Source organism: Eschrichtius robustus, chromosome 16 (assembly GCF_028021215.1).
Source record: "Eschrichtius robustus isolate mEscRob2 chromosome 16, mEscRob2.pri, whole genome shotgun sequence".
Classification (NCBI taxonomy): Eukaryota; Metazoa; Chordata; class Mammalia; order Artiodactyla; family Eschrichtiidae; genus Eschrichtius; species Eschrichtius robustus.
This window is the reverse complement of record NC_090839.1, coordinates 43,860,575-43,883,157: the sequence shown is the minus strand read 5'-3', so window position 1 is coordinate 43,883,157 and position 22,583 is coordinate 43,860,575. Positions and strand designations below refer to the sequence as shown.

General features: G+C 40.8%; 1 protein-coding gene across 2 annotated transcripts in view; it reads right to left on the bottom strand.

Annotated features, from left to right (window-relative positions):
* Positions 1 to 22,583, bottom strand: part of MACROD2 (mono-ADP ribosylhydrolase 2) — a 1,969,440-nt gene that overhangs the window by 602,597 nt on the left and 1,344,260 nt on the right. The gene's annotated exons all lie outside the window — the stretch shown is intronic.

Genomic DNA, 22,583 nt, shown 5'->3' with positions numbered 1-22,583 from the left:
GCCAGCTCACAAGAACCAACGGTTAAATTTCCAGGAATCTTGGAAACCAACTGTTAAACAATTATTAAGAAATTAAATCACATAAACCTTCAATGAGCTAAGTCATATCTAAAACAAATAGCCATCATCGCTTCCTTGTGCCACATTTTACTATTACCTCTGCTTTTAAGATGACTATGTCTATCATACATGTCTGGTGGAAATACTACATACCAGTATGCTACTGGGCATCCTGTCCCAGCTCTGTGTTAAGTGGCATCATGTTGGTGACGTAAAATCTGAAAATATCAATCAGTGTTCATGGTGCACTATACATGTGGGTCAATTGAAACCAGAGGTTGGCTATGGATACAAAATTTTGATAAAATTTAACAAAAGGATTCTGTAAGAATCAATTGGCTATACAGAATTTCTAATAGAGGGTATTGTATAGTCTATCCTTATATTTAAGTTGTGTGCTATACATTCTTTGTATCAGTCAAATTTAAAAATAAACTTACTTACAGACACGCATACTAATTTTTTTGAGTCACTTTTGAAACATTTGCTGGCAAACCACTGTTTATACCATATGCTATGGATTGAATGTTTGTGTCCACCCAAACGTATCTGCTGAAACTCTAATGTGATGGTATTTGGAGGTGAGATGTTTGGGAGTTAATTAGGTCATGAGGGTTGAGCCCCCATGATGGGATTAGAATTCTTAGAAGAGGAAGATCGCCAGCACGCTCTGTTGTCCACTAAGTGAAGTACAATGAGAAGACAGCCATCTGCAAACCAGGAAGTGCGCCCTCACCAAACACCAGATCTGCTGGCACCTTGATCTTTGACCTCTCAACCATGAGAAATGAATGTTTGTGGTTTAAGCCACCCAGCAATTTGTTATAGCAGCCCAAATTGACTAAGGCACCGTATTTTACTTAGCAATATTTAAAGAATTTGATGAAAAGAGTGAATGAACAAATGTAAATAGAGTTAAGTCAAAACTGAGCTTTCTAACGATAGAAAGGGATCTGAGCATGACGATGTCCTCTGCCAATGTACCTTTGTATAAATTTGATCAAGTTGTTTTCATCTTTGGATTTTCCCATGGAAAATGCAGATAACATTTACCATATAGAAGTATGCTGTAGGAATTAATGACAGAATGTTTTTAAAAAGGACTGATACTGCGCTAGAAATTCAAAAAACTGAAGTTGCTATTGACTGTAATAACTAACATTATGATTGGACTCAACTATAATGAAATGTTTAAGCCTTTTTTGTTCATATCTTTGGGTTAAATGTGTACTACATTTTATTTTCCTTAACATTTTTATAGAATATATGTTTATTCCCTTTACTTGGATATTCTATTTAAAAAGTCACAATTTACGTGATTTTGTTTTAGACAGAGTAATAATTGACTCTGTTAAGCTTACCTATATGTCCGTGAAATGATAGATTTTTTTTTCTGTTCCTTCACTAGTAAATGCTACTGTTTCTAATGAGAAAATAGGACAGTTTCTGGAATGGAGTAGGGGCTATTTTTTAAATGAATTACTGAGTTAATTCTTTGATTCCTTACATTCTTGAGGTGCCAATAAGTTCTGAAGAATGTTCCTGAATAACTCAATCCATCCAACGACATAGAAACATGAAGAGATAGTATGTAGCAAATTCTTCTGAAAATATTGTAGTCTTTTTAGAGGCATTCACCAAGATTATCCACAGGCTGCAGTCTGCCTGTGGAAATCAACTGCATGCTTACTAATACTAAGGGCCAGAAGTTCAGGAATGGCCTGCTCAGAAATACAAATTAGAGAGGATTCAGAGTCATCCCTGTAATTTGTGCCATGCTCACTCATGTTTCATTGTGCCTTTTAAATGAGGTAGAAAGAGGTGAGTTTATAGCTGGTGCCCCAGGAATTCCATGGAAGCAAACTGAACACGTAAACCTCATCTATCTTGTGCTCCGGGTAGACAAAGAGAAAACTTTGAGAACGCCTGCATCAAGCCATCGAGCGGAAACTAGAAGATACTAGAATGTTTTCCAGGAGCCAGTCTGCTTGAAATCCCACCTGGGGGGTCTTTCCCATTCATGATGTTGAGGAGTTTACTTAACTGCTCTGAGCACCCTCTTCAGCAGATGGAAACTCTAAGGCTCTCCTAAGGGGTTTGCGGGAGGATGAGGAGGAATAAGGAACACAGAGCACTGTGGCTGACAAGTAACAATATCTCAATTAACGTTGATTCTTGTGGTGGCCACTGTGATGCCCACCAGGCTCTGCTTCGGGGCGGGGGGGGGGCGATCTGTTGCCCCAGAGCAAGGCTTCCTGACCTTGGCACTGTCGATATTTGGGACCAGATGATTACTGCTGGGGGCTGCCTCGTGCATGGTGAGATGTTTAACAGCATCCCTGTGCTCTATCCACTTGCTAGGAGCAGGGTCCCCAGTCTTGACAATCAAAAACATCTCCAGACATTGTCAAATGTCCCCTAGGGGGCGAAATCACCCCTGGCTGAGAACTACTGCCCTAGAATCTAGTGCCTAGACCCCAGCAGTACTGTCAGCAGACAGCCTTCAACTGTTAACCTTTTCAGGGTCTGTGTCAGATGCAAAGACCCACCTCACTGGGGTCATGCATGCCCCTTCCCATAATCAATGCAGAGTATAAAGGGCTTGGTCATCTTGGGTCAAATCAGTGCAGCACTGAAGGGCCCTGCAGCCCCAGAGCTCCCAACAGGGTGAGCAAGGCCATCACTGAGCCACACAGCAGTTCATCTTTCCCTCTGCCCCCTCCCACTTCTATCCCCTGTCTTCTCCAGGTATTGATCCCCAGAGCACAGCTCAGTAAACATCCTGTACCCTAAACTCCATCTCAAGAGTCTGCCTCCTGGGGAACTGATCTGGGTTCACTCCCCTTTGCTTCCCTCTCAGGCCCAGAATTATGAGTCGTTCTCCCATCAGATCTAGCAGAAGAGAGAGCACACTGAACAGCTAATGGCAACTTTCATTTGCCTCAGCTTCCAGCTCTAACTTGGAATCAATCATGCAACTTAATAATTGAGTCTGAATGTACCAATTGCCTTGCCTGTTTTAACAAGGACAAATAGCTTCATCTGAAAATGACACTGTCGCCTTGGATGTGAAGGCAAACAGCTGTGTAATGGAGGATGACCTTGGTAATATTATTGCATTAATTCAAACAAAAAGGCAATGATAAAGCAGAGATGGGATTGCAATATCATGGAAAAAACTCATCGTATGTAAAACAACTTTGCATATAATTCATCCAGACTAAATCTCAGTATTAATCACTTCTTATTACTTGAGAGAGAGAGATTGAGAAAGAAAGAGAGAGCAAGTGAGTTCAACTAAGGGATTTTACAGCACAGAGTCTGTGTTCTTTGCCATAATAAATTTCTGATGGGGCCACCAGAATTGAGTAGCACGGGATTTCTTTATTTCAAAGTTATATTTAACATAACCACCTCCCACAAAAATCCTCTCCTGTGGAAGAATGATAGATTGTACCAAAGCCCAGGCTGATTAGCCTGGTTTGTTTTAAGTGCATAGAACTCTGCAGTCACCTGTAGCACTTGGGGAATGACATCATCAGTCGAATTTGTAAGGCTCCAAACTCCCCTTCCCGCAAGCTCCAGGAGCAAGACATCTCCATGCTAACCAGGGCCGACCCTACAGCCACCAGAAACTTTATAGCACTTGACTTTTAGCCAGTTCTGTTTGTTTGTTTTCCAAATCATCATGCACTTCTCTCTTGGGCGAAAGAAAAATAATCGTTTGACTTGGAGAGTGAGAGAGGAATTTTCTTTTGTGAAATTATAGATTGGGCCACCACCTAGAAAATACTTCCTTAGCCCAGCATGTTGGTTTCAAGCACATTTGTAGGAACACTTAAATCCTTCAGGCTGTAGACTATACTTCCCATCCTCTTGAATATCTGTTTCCACGTCTCCCATTTCTGTCTCAGTAACTTGAGGGCAAGGAAAGAAATATTCCTCAACCTTTGTTTTGACCCTAACAGTGCCTCAAAACCAAGGCAATGAGCCCTAAGCCAACAACATAACCATCGCTTGCTTTTCCTTGACCCTTGATTCCTGCATTCCTGCAAAGCGGGAATTTCTTCCTCTCCTTCTTATCCACGGTCATTACCGTCCACCCACTACTTATACAGCAGCCTTGTGATCTAAGTACGGCTGACTCCACCCTCAGCGCCACAGGAAGGTGATGACTGATGAAGGTGAGTAGCCACACCTCCCTTAGCCACAAGGATGGAGAGATGGCGCATTCTGGCATCACTGGCTGTTGGTGTAAATTAACTGTAAAGTGCTCCCAACCTCTAGAATCTTTCGATTGCTGAGTCGACACTCCCATATTGCTTAGTCAGTTTAAGATGCTCCATTATCTGCAAGCAAAAGCACGCTATCTGATACACCTCTCATTTAAGTGTTTTTAAATAGATAAAAAGGAGATAAATTGGTTACAATTTCTTAAACTTCCTCACGTTAAGAGTCCAGTACTTCTGAATTACTTTTCAAAACAGAATCCTAGATACGAGTTTTCCACAGTTTTATCCTTGTGCTCTCAAGAATGGTGTTGATTCAGTCCTCTACGAGTGCTCCACTGTTGACTCTGAACTTTTCTTCCAAGCCTGTAACACCCTCCCTGAAAGTTTTGAAGCTTGCTCCTTCTTAGTTGCTAACAAAGAAGGAACCAGACAATATCGAAGACACACACCTTCTCCTTAACTGGCCCCTAACCGGTTGGGTGGCTGAAAGTCAAGTGGTTGCAGTTGTCCGGGCAATGCCTTGGGGATGACAGTCAAGCACGCACCTGTACAGGCAGTGAAATCTTACCACAACTATGCTTGACTGTAAAACATCCCAGGCTGTAAGAGGCATCCTACTTTCAAAGATGATAGAATATGAGAAAACGTGCATCAGTGAAATTCAGGGTACCATTCTTTGTCTTTAGATGTTTGGTTATCAGCCTAGTAGGTTGTACCAAAGTCCACTTAACCAGGATTAAGCATACTTGGGTATTTCTCAAACTGTGACATGCCTAAGTCTAGGTGTATGCAAGGTATTTTGGGGTAGCAAACAAATAGTCATTACCCATTTCAAGGTAATATCGACCATATTGCTTTCATATACTCCATTATTTGTCCCAAGTCTTCATCTCCCCTTCTATCTATACACTTTGGTGTGTGATTTTTGCCTTTCCTCCACCAGAGGATGATGTTTTTTCCTTGTCTCACTGATGATGGATTTGAGCATACAACTTGGTTTGGTCATTGGGAAAATAGTAAACACGACACTTAGGTTTGAACATTTGCAATCCTGCCTTTGGAGGGGAACCATGAGAAGAACATGCTTCATGTAGCTGCTGGTCCAGAGAGTCTGGGGACAAGTAGAACAGGTCAACTTAACCCAGCCTAGATCAGCTGTGCTCCAACCAACCCACAGGCCTGTGAGCAAGGAAGACATGCTTACCATTGTATATCACTAAGTTTTGGAGTTGTTTGTTACACAGCATTACTGTGGCAATAGCAACAATATAAATAGGCTAAAACTATAAGTTATTCTAATGTATTATAACAAGGAATACTGGTTTTCCACCTAGGGTGAGGCTGTAAAGTTTCTTTTGAAAATAAATGTAGTTAACGATTCAATTAAATACAAGATAATTATCATATTAGAAGATGGACTATGAATGCTTAAAGTTAGGGAAGCACTGATGCAGTAAATAGAGATTTGCATTGGAAGCCAAGAGACCAGGGTCACTTATTAGCTATAAATTGGAAAGCCAACAGTATAGCCCCTTAGGGCCTCAGTTTCTCCAATTATAAAAGAAGCAGAGTTGGACCAGTTGGATTATTCAGTTATTACATTCTATAAAGCTATGAAACAGCCTCTTATGCTTCTCTACAGCTCAGGATAAAGGTGATGAAGAGCCAGGCAATTTTACAGCATCCCGAATTCCTCATGGTGTTTTGACATGGGAGGTGGTAGCCTAGCAACAACAATAGCTGTCATTCTTGAATTATGGTAGTCCCCTCCCTTATCTGTGTTTTTGCTTTCCTCAGTTTCAGTTACCCATGGTCAACTGCAGTCTAAAAATATTAAATGGAAAATTCCAGAAATAAACAATTCACAAATTTAAAATCATGCTCCATTCTGAGTAGCATGATGAAATCTAGCGCCATCTCACTCCATCCTGCCTGGGACGTGAATCATTCATGTATCCCACCCGTCAGTCACTTAGTAAACCACCTCAGTTTATCAGCTAGGCTGTCATAGTATAGCCGTATTACGGTGCTTGTGTTCAAGTAAAGCTTATTTTACCCCCAAAACACAGAAGTAGTGATGCTGACAATTCAGATAGGCCAAGGAGGAGCAGTGCTTCCCTTAGTGAAAAGGTGGAAGCTCTCAAGTCAACAAGGAAAGAAAAAAACAATTGTGTGCTGAGGTTGCTAAGATTAGGGTAAGAATGAATCTTCTATCACAAAACTGTGAAGAAGGAAAAATAAATCCGCGTTAGCTTTGCTGTCGCAAATCAAACCGCAAAAGTTAGAGCCGTGGTGTGTGATAAGTGCTTAGTGAACATGGAAAAGGCATTACATTTGTACAAGATATTTTGAGAGAGAGAGAGAGACTATATTCATATAACTTTTATTACAGTATATTGTTATAATAGTTCTATTTTATTATTCTTTATTGTTGTTAATCTCTTACTGTACCTAATTTATAAATTACACTTTATCATAGGTATGTACGTACAGGAAAAAACATAGTATATATAGGGTTCAGTACTATCCACGTTTCAGGAATCCACGGCGGTCTTGGAATGTGTCCGCCACAGATAAGGGTGACCACTCTGCTCCAATGTGCCGAGCACGGGCTAAAAGCTCTCTGCATAGAGTCTGATTCATTCTCATGAACAATCCTGTGATAAAGAACCTATTGCCCCCTCTTCATAAACATAGAGGAGAGAAAGCTAAGAAAGTGAACTTCCTCAAGGTCACAGAACGGAATGCTAAGATATTGCTTTATTTTGGGTAAGGAATTATTGATTTTTTACCTTTAATACTGGTGAATTATACAAAGAACTTATAAATAATTCTCAAAAGACTTAAAGAAGGCAGGCGTAGGCAGACAGCAGTGAGAACTTTCTCCTACAGTCCCACCCTCTCTTTCTTGGATTTAACTAGAAAACCTTCCTCTTGGGCCATCACGACCAATAGCACTGGGAGTGTCACACCACTCCATACGTTTACATTTTAAAGCCTGAGATTGTGTCTTTTTCCTGATCTCAAAGCTTTAGTCCCTTCACATCACATTTTAATAAAATGTGAAGTCAGGAGAGCGTGGCCTCCAATGTCCCCGTGATTTGGCTCCTGGCTTCTTCTCCACCCTCCTTTCCTTCCACTTGTCCCCTTGCTCACAGAGTTCCAGCCATGCTGGTCTCCTTTGGTTCTTCAAACACAGAAAGCACAGTCCTGCTTCGGGGCCTTTGGCCTAGCTGTCCCCTCTGTCGGGCACACTTCCTTTGAGATCCCTGATCAGATGTCACCTCCTCAGTGAGGTTCTTTCTGGCCTCGAGTTAAATTCCTCTCTCTTCCTTTAGGCTGCTGGATTGACTCCTATATACCACCTGACACACAGGTGCTTGATTGTTCATTGCTTCCTCAACCTCAACCCCCCACTGGCAGGCAGAACCCAGGAAGACCTTTGTTTTACTTATTGTTGTATCAACTGCATCTAGAATGGGGCCTGACACTCAATAAATATCTGTTGAATGGATGAATGAATTAATAATTGAGTTATATGGCCATACAAACATAGTTAGATTTTTTTTTTTTCTACACAAATTGGAACATATGTTGTGTTGTATCTTCTGAGACTAGCTTTTTTCATGCACTAGATCTTGGAGAACTTTCAATATCAGTGTATGATGATCTAATGTCTACATACTATTCTAGGCATGGACACTATGTTTACTTAACATGATAAACATGTGGGTTGTTTGTAAATACTACTACAATAACCCTGCCATAAGCATTCTTGACTATGCCTTTGTGTACCTAATATATTCCGGTAGGATATATTCCTTGATAAAAATTAACTTGTTTAACCATTGAGTTAAAGGAAAAGTTTAAAATTTTGAAAATACAGTCCTTCCAGGACCCTCCTCAAATACGCAAATCCACGAATGCTCAAGTCATTTGCATAAAATGGTGTAGTATTTGCATATATCCTATGCACACCTTCTCATACACTTTAAATCATCTCTAGATTACTTATAATACCTAATACAATGTAAATGCCATGTAAATACAATGTAAATTGCTACGTAAATAGTCGTCGGTCCATAACAAAGTCAAGTTTTGCTTTTTTGGAACTTTCTGGAATTTTTTTTAAAAAATATTTTTGATCTGCTCTTGGTTGAATCTGTAGATCAGGAACCCATGGGTACAGAGGGCTGACTGTACTGACAAACTGCTCTCCCCAAAATAATTTTTCAATGTAAAATCTCTCCAACAGTTAGAGAAGAGTCAATAATTCCAGTTTTTTTTCCCATTGCATGGGTGAATAGAGCAAAAGGATGCTGTCTCTTTAACAAATTGCACTGGAAAATGCAAATACTATCAGTGCACTCCCAACCCCAAAGCTAAATAACCTGAAGGCCAAGGTCATTTAAAGGAGCCTGTGAATGAGATCATGTGGAAACGACCAGAGTAGTGTTTGGAGTGCATGGGGTGGGTTCACCCAGGCACCATAATTATAAGCAGTAACTTTGTTTCTGTTTTCTTCATTATACCTTGGAAATAGCTGTCATAAAGTCATTTATTGCCAGCTGCTTTCGTGTTTATAACTACAACTCCACGCAGTATAAAACAAACTGTTACATAGCCATGAAGAGCCAGAGTCCTCTTCTAAACTTTATATTTTCCAAGAAGACAGCTGGATTACCTCCACCATGAATTTATTAGGATGCAGAGAACGTCAGAATCAGCAAAGGGAAAATACTTGCCTTTTGCCCGAGCTTTCTCGAGTGACTGGTAGGAATGGTTTACTGGAGACTCTACATATGTGAAAATGAGAGCAAGTCCCCATAAACCCAGTGAACCCAAAAGAATGTGCATTCTGTTCCAAAATGTCTACATTTGTAAACTCCCTTTACGTAGAAGCAAAGGGAAGAAACAAAAGTTTAAAAAAAGGAAAACAAACTAAAACGCTTCTCATATTAATAGCAAACTAGTTGTGCAATATGGAAGCTCCTACTGAAACAAAATATTCCTAAAATGATGGTTTTTTTCCATAACCCTAATCACCTCTAATTTTGGAATTATCTGCTCCCACATCTTCTTCATAATTAAGTACATGTGCTAGGCTCATTTTGCACCCCTGGCACCGAGAGGTGAGGGGTGTGAGGGGATGCCCTTAGGTGACCTTTTCCTGGGTAGAGCTGGGAAAGTTGAGATAACAGTCAATCATCTCAGAGCTCCTGAGAAGTAAATTACCCACTTGAGATTGAAAGGCCCAAAGCTCACAGCCATCACGAGGCCTGACTGTTTCTGCACAGAGGGGCCTTCCTGGCTGAAAAGGGGGCCAGAATGACAAGGAGGCACCCTATACACATAGTACTGAGGGACCAGAGCCCCGCCGGAAAGAGCGCAGGGCTGTAGGTGGAGCTCTGGAGGATTTAGGGGCCCTGGAGCTTTCCTCAGCGTGGCTGGGACACCGTCCGTGTCCTGTCCTTTACCAACCCTGCCAGAGGCAAGCCCCACACACAGCAGCTGTCACAGGGATGCCCTCGGGCTGCCAGGCCCGCTTTGCCAATGTACTCAGAGCTCCGGGAGTCTGCGAATCAAACGCCTCCAGGGCAGCCCTTAACCAATCAATGTCTGGTGGGTGGGGCGTGGAGGGTAATGGACACTCCTGCATCTTTGCCCTGGAGGGGACAAAGCTGAGGTGTGACCTGCATCTGAGGAGCATTGCCCTGGGACTTTGCAGTCACCTGGGACACAGCCTGACATCCACCCTTCCCTTCCAGTCTCAGTCTTCACATCTCACCTGTTTTTTTTTTCCTGGGATTGTCCTAACAAATCCCTTTCTCCCAAATCCTCATCCCAGAGACTGCTTTTGGGGAACCAACGCAGATATCTGCTATTGTTAGTAAGCTTGATGTGGCTGCAGCAGAACTTCTAAAGTGAAATAAACCTGACAGGTGATTTTGGGAGAATCTCAGAGGAAACAGAGCCCATGGTCACTTCTGGTCAGTCTTGGTAAGACGGAGAAGTAAAAGTAGGTGAATCCTTGTAAAGATGCAAGAGGGAAGAAAGAGCATCCTTAAGATCATGAGTAACTTGAACAACAGAGACCTGGCTCGAAACCAAGGAGCGGCTGCCAGGGACAGACAACCGGAGGGGATTCAGAGAGTGACCATGCAGGGAGGGGGCAGTGGTCCTGGGACTTTCTGTCTTCCATGCCTAGGGCAAGGCCCCATAAAGAATGTGTACCATGTAAACTTCTGTTAAACAAACCCAAGTAGGGGTTATTATCTACTCTTGGCTTTGAGTCAATCCTTGGCTTCCTTAATAATAAGTTGCATCTCCATGTTTTTCTTAATTAGAAAGTTGAAGATGTGACTTCCAAAGGAAACATTTAAGAAAATCCATTACCAAAAAACAACCACAAAACAAGAAACACAGATGGTCTCATAGAGGAGCAGCCCAAAGCCTTGACACACTTGGGTGGTGAGGTGATATTTTCTAAGAGTCTATGCATGGATTGGGCACAACGGATATAGTAACTCAACCATTTCTCAGCCAACCTGTGTCTCCACTCTTCTTCCAAGACTCCCTAATGATCTGTTAACAAACTGAACAGCTGTGAGAAGGGAGAGAAATACACAGTCAACAATATTTACCAAAAGACCATGGAAAAGGATACCAGGGTGTCCAGTAGCTTCAGCTATCAGGTTCTCCTCCTCTTGTGGCTTAAGCAAATATATAGAAATAAAGATACCGTCTAATAAATTCTAAAGCTCCCGGTTGTTTTTACATGGGCTTTGCTGTCTTTCATAACAACACAGAAGCCTGAGGGGAAGCAATGTTATTATCATCCCCCGATGGAATGAGGAAGCTCCCCAAAGTCACACAGTGACTAAGAGGAAAAGCTCAGACAGAAGCCCTGATCTTTTGACTCAAAATTCTAAGCACTTTCCACTGCAGAACAGAGTAAGTAAGGTCAATGGAGAAGGGGGAGGTTATGAGAGAAGAATCCACCTTGAACATCCCCGGTCCTTGAGGAAGGACTGGTTAGAGATGAGAATTCGTTTTCGACATCAACACAGTATGAAAACCCTTCTAGGCACTAGCTACCAGATCTCAACAGTATTAAATCTGCCATCACACTGAAGATCAGTGCCACAGTGTAACTGAAAATTAGGACACTTTGAGAACCACTGTGTTATTCTGTTCTAACCAATGCCTTTTTTCCCACCGTTGCACCAGACAACCATAGCCCAGGCTGCTTCCTCCTCGTATCCAACACAGACTCGCTCCCCTGGGATGTGCTGAGGTCCTTGCTTTTCTGTGCTTACTAATCTGTCACAGACCATATTATTAGACAGGGAGAAGATTGCTAGATTACCAACACATATGCAGATTTCCTGCCTGTAGATTTTTTTGACAGCTCTGTTCCATCTCTTAAAATGTCAGCATGTTCTCTTCACAAATTGGGCAATTCCACTTCAACCTCTCCATAATTTCATGGTGTGAACTTGAAATCACCATATAGAAAAAGAGATGGTTTTCCACATGAATACGGGCACTTTTACACTCAATTAATTGTGCAAACACCTGACTCCCTTTCGTATTTATGGGAGTTAGGTGAGACTCTCTTGACAGTTGCTTGGGGCCTACAGCGTGGTTTGTAAAGAATGAGGACTTTAAGTAAAAATAATGATGATTATGCAGCTTGAGTCAACATGTAAAGGTAATACATTCTTCTTTCCTTAGTCACGAAGGAAGACATTAGTCAAGCCTAACACACACTTTATATTTAACAAGGGAGTTAATTACGGGATAATGACTAAGAAAGAGGTGTCTAAAGGACACACCCTGTAGGAATGACTAAAGGGAAGGAAAGCAAGAAAGGAAAAGGAAAAGGAAATTGACTGTAGTCATATTTCCCAATTTCAAGAATTGTTACTCATGGCCTGAAAATGGCTGTGCTTTGTGGACCGTCGATCACTGTGAAGACTTTTATCAACCAAATTCTATTATGGAAATGAGCAAAAATAACAAGACGAGGAGCAGCCAGTCTGCAAGGAGATGTCTGACAGCTCAGGCCCCAGGAGGTGAGTTATTTGTACACATTTCCCAGTGATCACTGCATTCATCCAACCAGAATCATCCCAGAACCACAAGGAAGGAAGCAGGCAGCTGGCCTTTCACCATATACGTGGAGGGTCAGTGTTGGCTCCTGTACTGGGAGATGAACAAACCAAGTTTTGCAGAATGTGACACACCTGTGAGTTACTAAAAAATAGTTTAGATTAAATTTTGTTCTACTCTCAGGGAGTTGACTTAGTGTATGCACTAAGTCATCATGACTCTTAGAGAGGCAATGAGGAAGTCACACAGGTATAGATGGATAGATGCATGCATGGATGGACGGATGGGATGAGGATGGCAAGATGGAAGGATAGACAGATGAAAGGATGGATGGGATAATTCTTGATTTAGGGGTAGTAGCTTGATTCAGCTACCACTAGCTCTGGTAGACTTTGACTTCATTGAAAGTTTGATTTCACAAAGTAAAGGACTTGATTTTTAACCACAGTGTTATAACTGCATCTTTCTTAAGGGCAAACAAAATATAAACCATCCATAACAGGTTGTAACTCTGTCTCAGAACTTATTGCAGCCAAGAGTTATACTCCTTTCGAGTGTGTGAAAGAATTTCTGCCCACAGTTTTTCCTCTCCCTCCATGTTACAGTTTCTTTTGGGAGGGATTTGTTGAAAGTGGGACACATCCTCAACATGGAAAAAAAAAAAACAGTTTCATTAGTAACAGATGTCACTGAGGAATGTTTTTGAGGACATAGTAAGAAGCCAATGATTCTGCACTAGAGATTTATTTCCCCCGAGTTACAAAGAGCTGTCCAAGATTCCTTCACCCTATGAAATCCATTCCTGTCTCAACCAACATTTCGTCATGTGATCTCTAGCTCATATCTAATTGCAGAAACTATAAATGATACCTTTTTGGCACACTTCACACTTCTGTACTGGTTTTCAGTGTTCTGCTAGAAGCACAGATATCTCAAAGGTGCTACTGTTCCTGGTAGTTATCTGTTCCCACTAGCCCATGCATTGCTCCTCTCTCCATCATCTCTGATAGGCTCACCCAGGCTCCACCTGAACTTCTCCTAGGATGGGGAGTTCACTGGCTCAGAAAGTACATGGACCGGTGCTCCTCAAATGTCAATGTGTATCTGCTCACCTGAACATCTTTTTTTGTTCTTTTTAAATTTTTATTGCAGCATAGTTGCTTTACAATGTTGTGTTAGTTTCTGCTGTACAGCGAAGTGAATCAGCTATATGTATACATATATCCCCTCTTTTTCTGGATTTCCTTCCCATTTAGGTCACCACAGAGCATTAAGTAGAGTTCCCAGTGCTATACAGTAGGTTCTCATTAGTTATATATTTTATACATAGTAGTGTATATATGTCAATCCCAATCTCCCAATTCATCCCACCTGCACATCTTGCTAAAATGAAAATCTGGATTCAGTAGATCCGGGGCAGGCTGAGATTATGCATTTCTAACGGTCTCACAGGTGATGATAATATTGCTGGTCTGTGTATATTGACAGTAGCAAGTAACTAGACAATAATACCATTTCAAGTGCTACTTTTCAAGATAACACTGCATGAGTTGAAACCTGAGGAAAACAGGGAGGAAATCACTGTTCCCACTTAATACATGGGTACCTGAAGTGGCAGATCTTCCAAAGCTACACAGAAGTTAGTAATAAATCAGGAAGAGGTCAGATGATGAGGCCCATGCTCCTCCCCCAACCCTTGTACTTTCCCACAAAATTGCTCTGTTCAAACACCCAACTCCTCTCATCCTGATAAATACATTTGTCCTTCTTCTCACATGAACAGAATGTCAACATTAGAGTCTCAATTATTTCCTGGTGGGACTATTTTGTTTCTATCTGTCCATGTCACTTCTATATTTTAGACCCATAGTCAAAGTATTACAATTTGGACTAGAATAGTCCTGAGACATTACTGTGTAGACAGATCACTGGGGGAACTTTTTTTTAAAATGCAGGTTCTGATTCAGTAGGTCTGGGTTGAGGTCTTAGCTTCTGCATTTTAACAGCTCCCAGAAGATACCTATGCTGCTGATCTTGGGACTACCGTCTGAGTAGCAAGAGTTCAGACCATTACTCACTGAACTTTCACACTGATCCCTCTTCTCATTTTACCTCTATATCTGTAAAAGCCATTATGGTGCAAATGACAGGAAACTTAACTCCAAGTAGCACTCAAAATGAAAAAAAAAATTATAATCTTTTATAATTTAAAAATTTCAGTGATATGTGTAGCTTCAGGTAAGGCTTGATCCAGCTTCTCAGTGATATCTCCAATTACTCTTATAAGTGACTGCTTGATTTCAGCTCATTTGCTGATGTGAACCACATGTGTGTACATATGTAGTAGTTGTGAATATGCTACCTGATGAGGAGGAAGTCACGTAGTATGTCAGGTGCTTTTTTTTCCCACTAAGACAGAAGTTGAGGTGTCCCTTCTTGTCAAAATTGCAAGTGGATATTTTCTTGGGTTGGGAAGAATGCCCTGTGGAATGATTTCTGAGACTATTTCTGCTCTAAAGACTATGATTTAGGGATCTGAGAAAGTTCTAAGAACTTGGTCAAAATTAGAAGGCATGGATGATTAAGGACTAAGAAAAATACCCATGACATATGAATTCTCATGTCTTGCCTTTAGATTGAAACATAAGCCCCGAGTTAATTTATAATTTTAAAAATGCTCCACTAAAGCTTCTCTGAACTCTCACCCCAATATTTAATAATCCTCCCCAATCACATGTAAATGTTCCTTCTTGTGCCATTTCCTCCTCTTCTACTACCTCTGCCTCCACCCTTTCCTTGTTTGGATTCGGTACAGTGGAGGCATCCTTAACAAGGCATGTGGGACCACTCTCACAGGACTGGAGCTCCTAATCAATAGCTTCAGAAAAGTTAGGAAGGGGAAGGAAAGACAAGAGTCTCTTTTCTTTAGTTATGGTGCATTTTCCTTAGTCCAGTCACTCTAGTCTTTCCATTCAGAATTCCAAAGTGTCTGGAATCTTGACCCTCATTTTCATTCATTTTTTTATGTGGAGCAAAACTTGCAAAAAAAAAAATTATATTCCTATAGGAAATGTCATGACATTTTGTTTTCTGCAGTGAATGCACAAGCTTGCAAGATTATGTTGATCTGATGGTGACTCTGCTGTCACATTCAGGAACTGAAATGATAGAAGAAAAATGCAAATATGGTCACTAAATGAAATCGAGGAAAGGTACTTGTTTATAGTTATGGATCTTTATTCTATTTTTCTCCTCTTGAATGATAATATACAGTATTTTCTAGTCACTTGTGGTAAGGGATATTTTTGGAAAATTATTAGGAATTCAGATGTGAACATCTTTGGGTACATTTTATTAGGGAGGTTTTTAAGTATGTAATTTTATGATATTTTATGAGCTTTTACAAATGGGTCATTTGTCCAGATAAGAAATTTAGTTATAGAATGAACATAGAGTTATATTTGGATCTTAATTACACAGGCCAGAACCACTGGCAAAGTCATTAGATATAATAATTCCTAAGCTTCCCAGAAGAATGGACTGATCAGGAGGTGATCTCACTGGGGCCATTTTCTGGCTTTAAGAGGCCTGAAATTTTACTCTGAGGTTTCTCAATAATTTAAATGGCATAGTGTCTGTGCTAAGATCTCAGACAGCTGTCAATTTCCAGTTGGAAAACAGAGTCTGGGTCTACAAAAACCCCACAACTTCAGAAAATTGGTGAAGGTATCTGGATAAATCAATCAAATGGAAATGATTTTAGACAAAGGTTTTCTTTAACCTACACTGTGCTGATGCTTTGTTCACTTAGCCCATATGCTTTGATGTTTTAGTTACTACATTTTGACTGATTGACAAGACATGGCGTGGTCAAAAGGCAATACATACAGGGTATTAATTAACTCTATTAAGTGGGCTGAATTTTCTTCCCTTCTTGATCTTTTCTCCCCTTATTTCAGTTTTTTTAAAATCCCCTCAAACTTGCTTAACCTCTTCTCCACAGGTCAATTGTCTCATTAACACAAATAAAATTATAGGTCGCTCTGAGGCTCCAACTGGTAGCAACAACTAATAATATTTACAGCTCTTTTTCCAACAGCAGTTGCACCCTTGGGAACATAATGAGAAACTAATTACCACTGATTTAGCAACTGAACTTTTCAGGCATTCTTTGTCAACCACTAGATAGCTAGCATTAGGAACAATGGAGGAGGCAGGGAGGAGAGTGTTCAGAGGTGCTGAGAACCTACATGCAGCCAAAGGTGTATCAGGAGGCACAAGAATACCCACAGCAGCAGCTAGCGTAGACACTTCCAAAACCACTCCCATGATGCTGTGCAGCATCCAGGATTAGCCCTTCTGGACCCATCCTCTTGTGGACTGGGATTCCATTTCAGCAAGTAGTCGGTGGGCTTTAAGGGTTGGAAAATGAAGGAGGAGCTTGTGATAAACATTGGTGTTTCCCATTCGGCCATATTTTTCTCACAGCTCCATATGTCTGGGGTCAAAAAATTCAATTGTAGTCAAAGCACAAAATCACCACAATTTTTAGATATAGTGTGAAACACTAGCTAAGTAATTTGGGGACAGTTCTAATACGAACTTACTAGACTAAATGTCATTGTGATGTATGAGGAAATTGGATTTTTCTATAATATTTATTCAAACTCATGTGATCATAGTTTTATCCTATACTTTCAAGACAGTTTAATAAAACATCCATAGCAAGATGTAGTTTTTCAAAATTTACCTGAGAAGGGGGATGAGATGGGGGGATGTGGAACAAGATTTTCAAAATCTGAATTTTGTTTTCATTATCAGACAAAATCAGTTCTGTCAAATTTTTAAAGTAAGCCATTTAACAAAGTAAAAGAAGCAATACTATATATGAAGAATATTAAGATTCTCTTTACTAAAACTTCAGACTAACAACCACAGGAAATTTCAAATTGATGAAATATTTTTCCAAGAAAGGCAAATCATGATTTCTAAAGAGTTTCTGTTTTGGAATATTGTCCAGGTTGTGATTTGGTCTATGTGTGTGTGCACGTGTGTGTGTAAATATATACCCTGGAGGCAATTAGTTAAGTACCCTAATCAGGTATTCACCCTCCACAGATGGCTACATCAACCATATCAACTATCAATATTGAACAGTAGAGGGTTAGTTAACAAGCAATGGAGACATTAGAAGTAATTCTTTATTGGTAAAATGAGAGGTGTTCAAGATATGTAGTTGGCCAGAGAAATTGTATGGGCACCATCACCTTTGTATGAGACATGCATGAGAATCTGGCAAGGTCAACCACCTAGGAGCTTGAGAGACACGCCAAGGTCCACAGCTCTGCCCAATGTTACAATCACACACTGAATGGACGAGTCCATGGCCTCATCTACCTTCAGGATTGGCTGCTCAGAATGACCTTTTTTAGACTAGATGACTATTTTTGTGACTGCTTGCTAATGGATGTTTGTACGTGCGACAGAATTCAGCCTGAGAAGTGCCCGCATTGTAACATGGAGTTTGACATGGATGCGAGTTATCAGTAGAAATGTTCCCTTCGTTCTATTTTTCGCCTCTACCTGAGGCCAGTAATATTTGACAAATGGACATAACAATTGTTGATGAAGCTAAAGGTTGTGGGCAGAAACACAGAAACAAAGGTGGAGTGGGTGCTGGAGGGTCTGACTCAGGAGCAGGCAGGAGATCCCCAAACAGCTGGTGTTCCCCAAATACACCCGAGAACAGTAACTCGTTAATGCAGGGGAGACATGATTTTTTTCCTTTTCAATCTAGTTACAAAATATACTATCAGCTCAAAAATTAATGCTACCATACAGTATATTTCTCCTTATCAAGATCCATTTGATGGCAGTAAGAACTAGAAAGCTAGAGATATTCAACAGTTCTATTTAGGGGGAGGCTGTGGTCTGGATGAAAATTTCCTTCCATTACATTTATTCATGTCTGTTGGTTAAGAATTTTCTCTTGTTTACAAGTATCTTTACTATTTCCCAATTATTTTTTATTTACCTATTTTCAATCTTTCTGAGAAATTAAAAGAAAAGAAGAATGCACTGTTTTTTAAAGAAAATAATGAGAGGAAAAAGAAGAACAGACCCAGACCAAGACAAAACATGGGGGCCAGATATTAACAGCCAAGTTAATAATCCCAAGTTCCAAGGTTGCACCCTGATTTGTTTCCTTAGCTCAACCAGTTATCACTATATGTAGTTTGGTGTGTAGCAAATTACGCTGATGCTCTATCCATGGCACATTAAAGTTCAGTGTTCCCTTGCATAACAGTGCCTTCTCATCACAAGCCCCTGTGACTCTCTGGCCAGGATGGGTGAAGAAAGGAAGGTGACAGGTATCAGGTGGGACAATTCTGAGATGTACGTACTCCATGCAATCTGTGCCCATATTAAGCACACGTTTTAAATAAGCCATCTTTATCCTCCCAGAGACATGAACAAATAGCCCTTTCCCTTTATTGCTATTTCCGCATTCTATTGCCACACCCTTGTTCTGCTGCTTGGAAGAATTACAAACTGCAGCCTTGTGACTCCTGGAACTGCATATAATCACCATTCAAGAGGAAAAATGAATTGCAAAATGAAAACCTTCCCTGCAACTTAACATATAGAAAATAAAGGCAAGGAAGTACACAAGTGAGATCTTAGGGAAGCTTGATGCTTAATCATGGTAATTAACCAGAAAAATCATGTATGGGTATCATGCATCATTTGGTCCTGAGTAGAGGTTGTATTATTGCACAAAGGCTCAAAGATTGTCCATTTGTACAAAGTTGACCTATATCCCAAACCAGAACTGGTTTCCATGGAAGCTTTAAAATAATGATAATAATAATAAATTGATTCTGTTACAGCTTTATCAGTTGTAGGTAAGGAAAGGTAGAGAAGAAACGAGGCCAAATGTATTAATATTGGGACAGTTAACAAGCAAAGGAGATATCAGAGATAATTCCTTACCGGCAAAATGAGTGGTGTGCAAGATATGTAGTTAGAATTGAAGAAATAAAAATGCCCTGACCTGCTGATCTGGTGGTGAGTATTTACTGTGAGACCAAAGAAACCTCCCTGAAGCAGAATAGATAAAATGACACCATTTTCACAAAGCAACTTGCTTCACCTTTGAAGAAATTCTCTCAGATTTCCTTCGTCCTCAAAGATAATAGAAACAAGACTCTCAGACAAATATTTACAAGTCTTGGCACCACAGAGCTCTCTCCTCCCTGTAATGTTTTGTGTATTTATACGGAGGCACGCTCACTGCCGCTGAAAGATGTCATCTCTGGAGGGGAAGGGCCAGAGGTCATCTTTAATGTGGTTTTATTCCACTGATCTCAGTGGCTGTACAGGAGGGAGAGCTTTCGTTTAGTGAGGTCTTTACTCCGATTCACTTCTGGTATGTTCTCGTGCTTTGCCCCTTCATGGTTTTAATGTCAAAAGTAAGATGAGAAGATGCGGCTTGCCTAAAGCAGTGAATAACAAAGAGAGACTTAAAAAGCCAAGAACTGTTATAGAAACATGTATTTTATTAGGTCTTGTACAAAAATCTAGCAAATACCACCAAGGCTGTGAGCTATAATCAGATAAATGCCATCAAATACTCTGAGGACTTCAACTGAACAGCCAGACCTGTCATCTGCCCAGACTGGGAGGTTAAGCTGAGGTTTGTCATAAACTCTGCAGAAGAGGGCATTTGTGTCTAAATCCTACATTCTCCACGAAGACATTCTGCCTATGGCATTGCAGGGTTGTTTTTTTTAATTCCCTTAAAATAAACTTCCAGTTTCAAATTCATGAGATTCTTGAAATCTTCTATAATTCCTACATATTTCCTGCCTTGCACTGCCTAGGAGTATTTTTGTTGTTTGTTTTCTCTGGTGTTTGTTTGTTTTTAATTCAGCAAATTTAAATGGCCACACTGGGTCCCATGTCTTAATGGAATATTTGGAGGTATGACTGTTCCGAAGCTGGATTTTGGGGTATCAGACACTGGGCTGAGAGATCTTTGGATCTCGCTGTCGCTAATTAGCTGTGAGACCTTGAGGAAACCACTTCATGTTTCTCTGGGCCTCATGGAAAATGAGGAAGTCACACCGGCTAATATGTAAACTTCTCTTCTAGTCTGATGTTCTGTGACTCTAATAAGCACAGCTAACCATCCTTGAGCGCTTACCACGTGCTATGCAGTATTCCAAAAGTACTGTATGTATTACTCAATTTTCACCACAAGTCTATAAGGTAGGTACTATTTTTGTTATTGACCCCATTTCATGAGTGAGAAAACTGAGGTTCGGTGTCTCATGTAAGCTCACACAGCCAGTGACCGGACAAGCTAGGATGGACAAGGCGCTCTGCCTCTGAAGGATGCCCTTTTTTATTTATTTTTTTAAGGTATCTATATGCTACTTTTTGTTTTTAAAATTTTTTTTAAGTTTAATTGAAGTATAGTTGACTTGCAATGTTGTGTTAATTTCTTCTGTACAGCAAAGTGACTCAGTTATACACACCTACACACACACGTACATATATTCTTTATCATATTCTTTTCCATTATGGTTTGTCACAGGATATTGAATATAGTTCCCTGTGCTCTACAGTAGGACCTTGCTGTTTATCCATTAGCAGAGGACACCCTCTTTACCACCAGGCTAGTCTGTCTCTAGAGCCACCTCTGACCTCCTTCATGCTGTCCCAAGCGTAAAAAGCCCACAGCTGCATAGTGTCTCAGCGGGTTCCTGCAAAAGCAGACACTGAAACTAGGATTTTGGAAAAAGTGTTTTATCTGGGAGATGATTTCAGAAGTATCGTGAGGTAGACCGATGCCTGAGACAAGGGAGAGAGGAAAGCAGCACATGTACATGAATGAAGGGATTACTAGTCTGGGCAACCGGCACTCTTTCCTGCAGGGGGCGCTCTGAGGAAGTGCATAGAACACAACTTGGAGTTTTCCACTGAGCGGTGATTGGGAGAGGGTATTTCCCAGACTAGCTCCCATCCTGATGGGCTAACTCTCTGAACTTCTGGCCTGCCTGCACTTGAGCCAAACACACCCTCTCAGCCAGAGAACTCCCCAGGCCTGAGCTGCAGGCCGCCTTGAACAGTACAGAAACCGGGTTGTAACATCTCTGGTAGGCTGAGTGGCAAGGGCAAGGCACTGACAGCATCTGCCAGGCGTGGCCGGGAAGTGCAGCAGCCAGGACGCATGCGTAGGCCATTTGGCTCTCGTCCTTGGCCTGTGAACAGGCAAATCACCTATGCTGACAACTGTGTAGGCTCAGGAGTTACTAAGGGGAAAAACAGCCTTGCTCAATCCCCTCTAAGGGTCTCTCTGCCAACCCGGCTTATGCCTGGTGGGAGGCAGGAATCCCAACCCATTGTCTTGTTTGGTTTAATTCGAGATTCGACACATCCCATGATTTATAGGAGGCCCAGGATACTTAATGAGTTTGATCTGTGCCTTGAGCTAAAGGCATCTCCCCGTGCTCAGACGCTATCGATTAAAAATAAATGCTGGCTTTGTTTATTCTGGACAATTTGTTTGTCTTCTCTACAAATGTTCCATTAGGTATGAGGCTCATTTTTTTAGTTCAGTTGCCAAGACTAGTAAAATTTGGATAAGTGCAAAATGAAACATGCTTGCACTTTCTGACCAAGTTGAAGGCGTTTAAAAAAATATTTTAAGCAAAACTTTTCAACTTCTTTTAAAGAATAAAACCCAGTTTGATCTTATTACTCTGTAAGACAACACTTCACCAGTAAAAGACATTCCCCAAGGTCTCTAATAAAAAGAACAAATATATCCTTATAATATGATTAATCCATATTAAAGATTCTCTTATGAAAGAAGATCAGTGAGACTCGTTTGGAAGCATTCTTAGCTTGGAGCCAGGAGGTCAAGGGTTGTTACTATTTGACATTTATAGACCTGGTAGCAGTAGATGATGAAGTATTTGAATGAGCAAATTGGACATGACCTAACAGCCCAATAAAACAATGCTGGCCACCTGCGTTGAGCTTTGCCATCATTTAGTCATCTTATCCTCGCATTACATTGCAGGTGATTCGAACGTAAATGATAACTGTAACATCAAACCACCTCACCAGGTCCCATGAGGATAAGATGACCAAATGCTGGCGACTTAA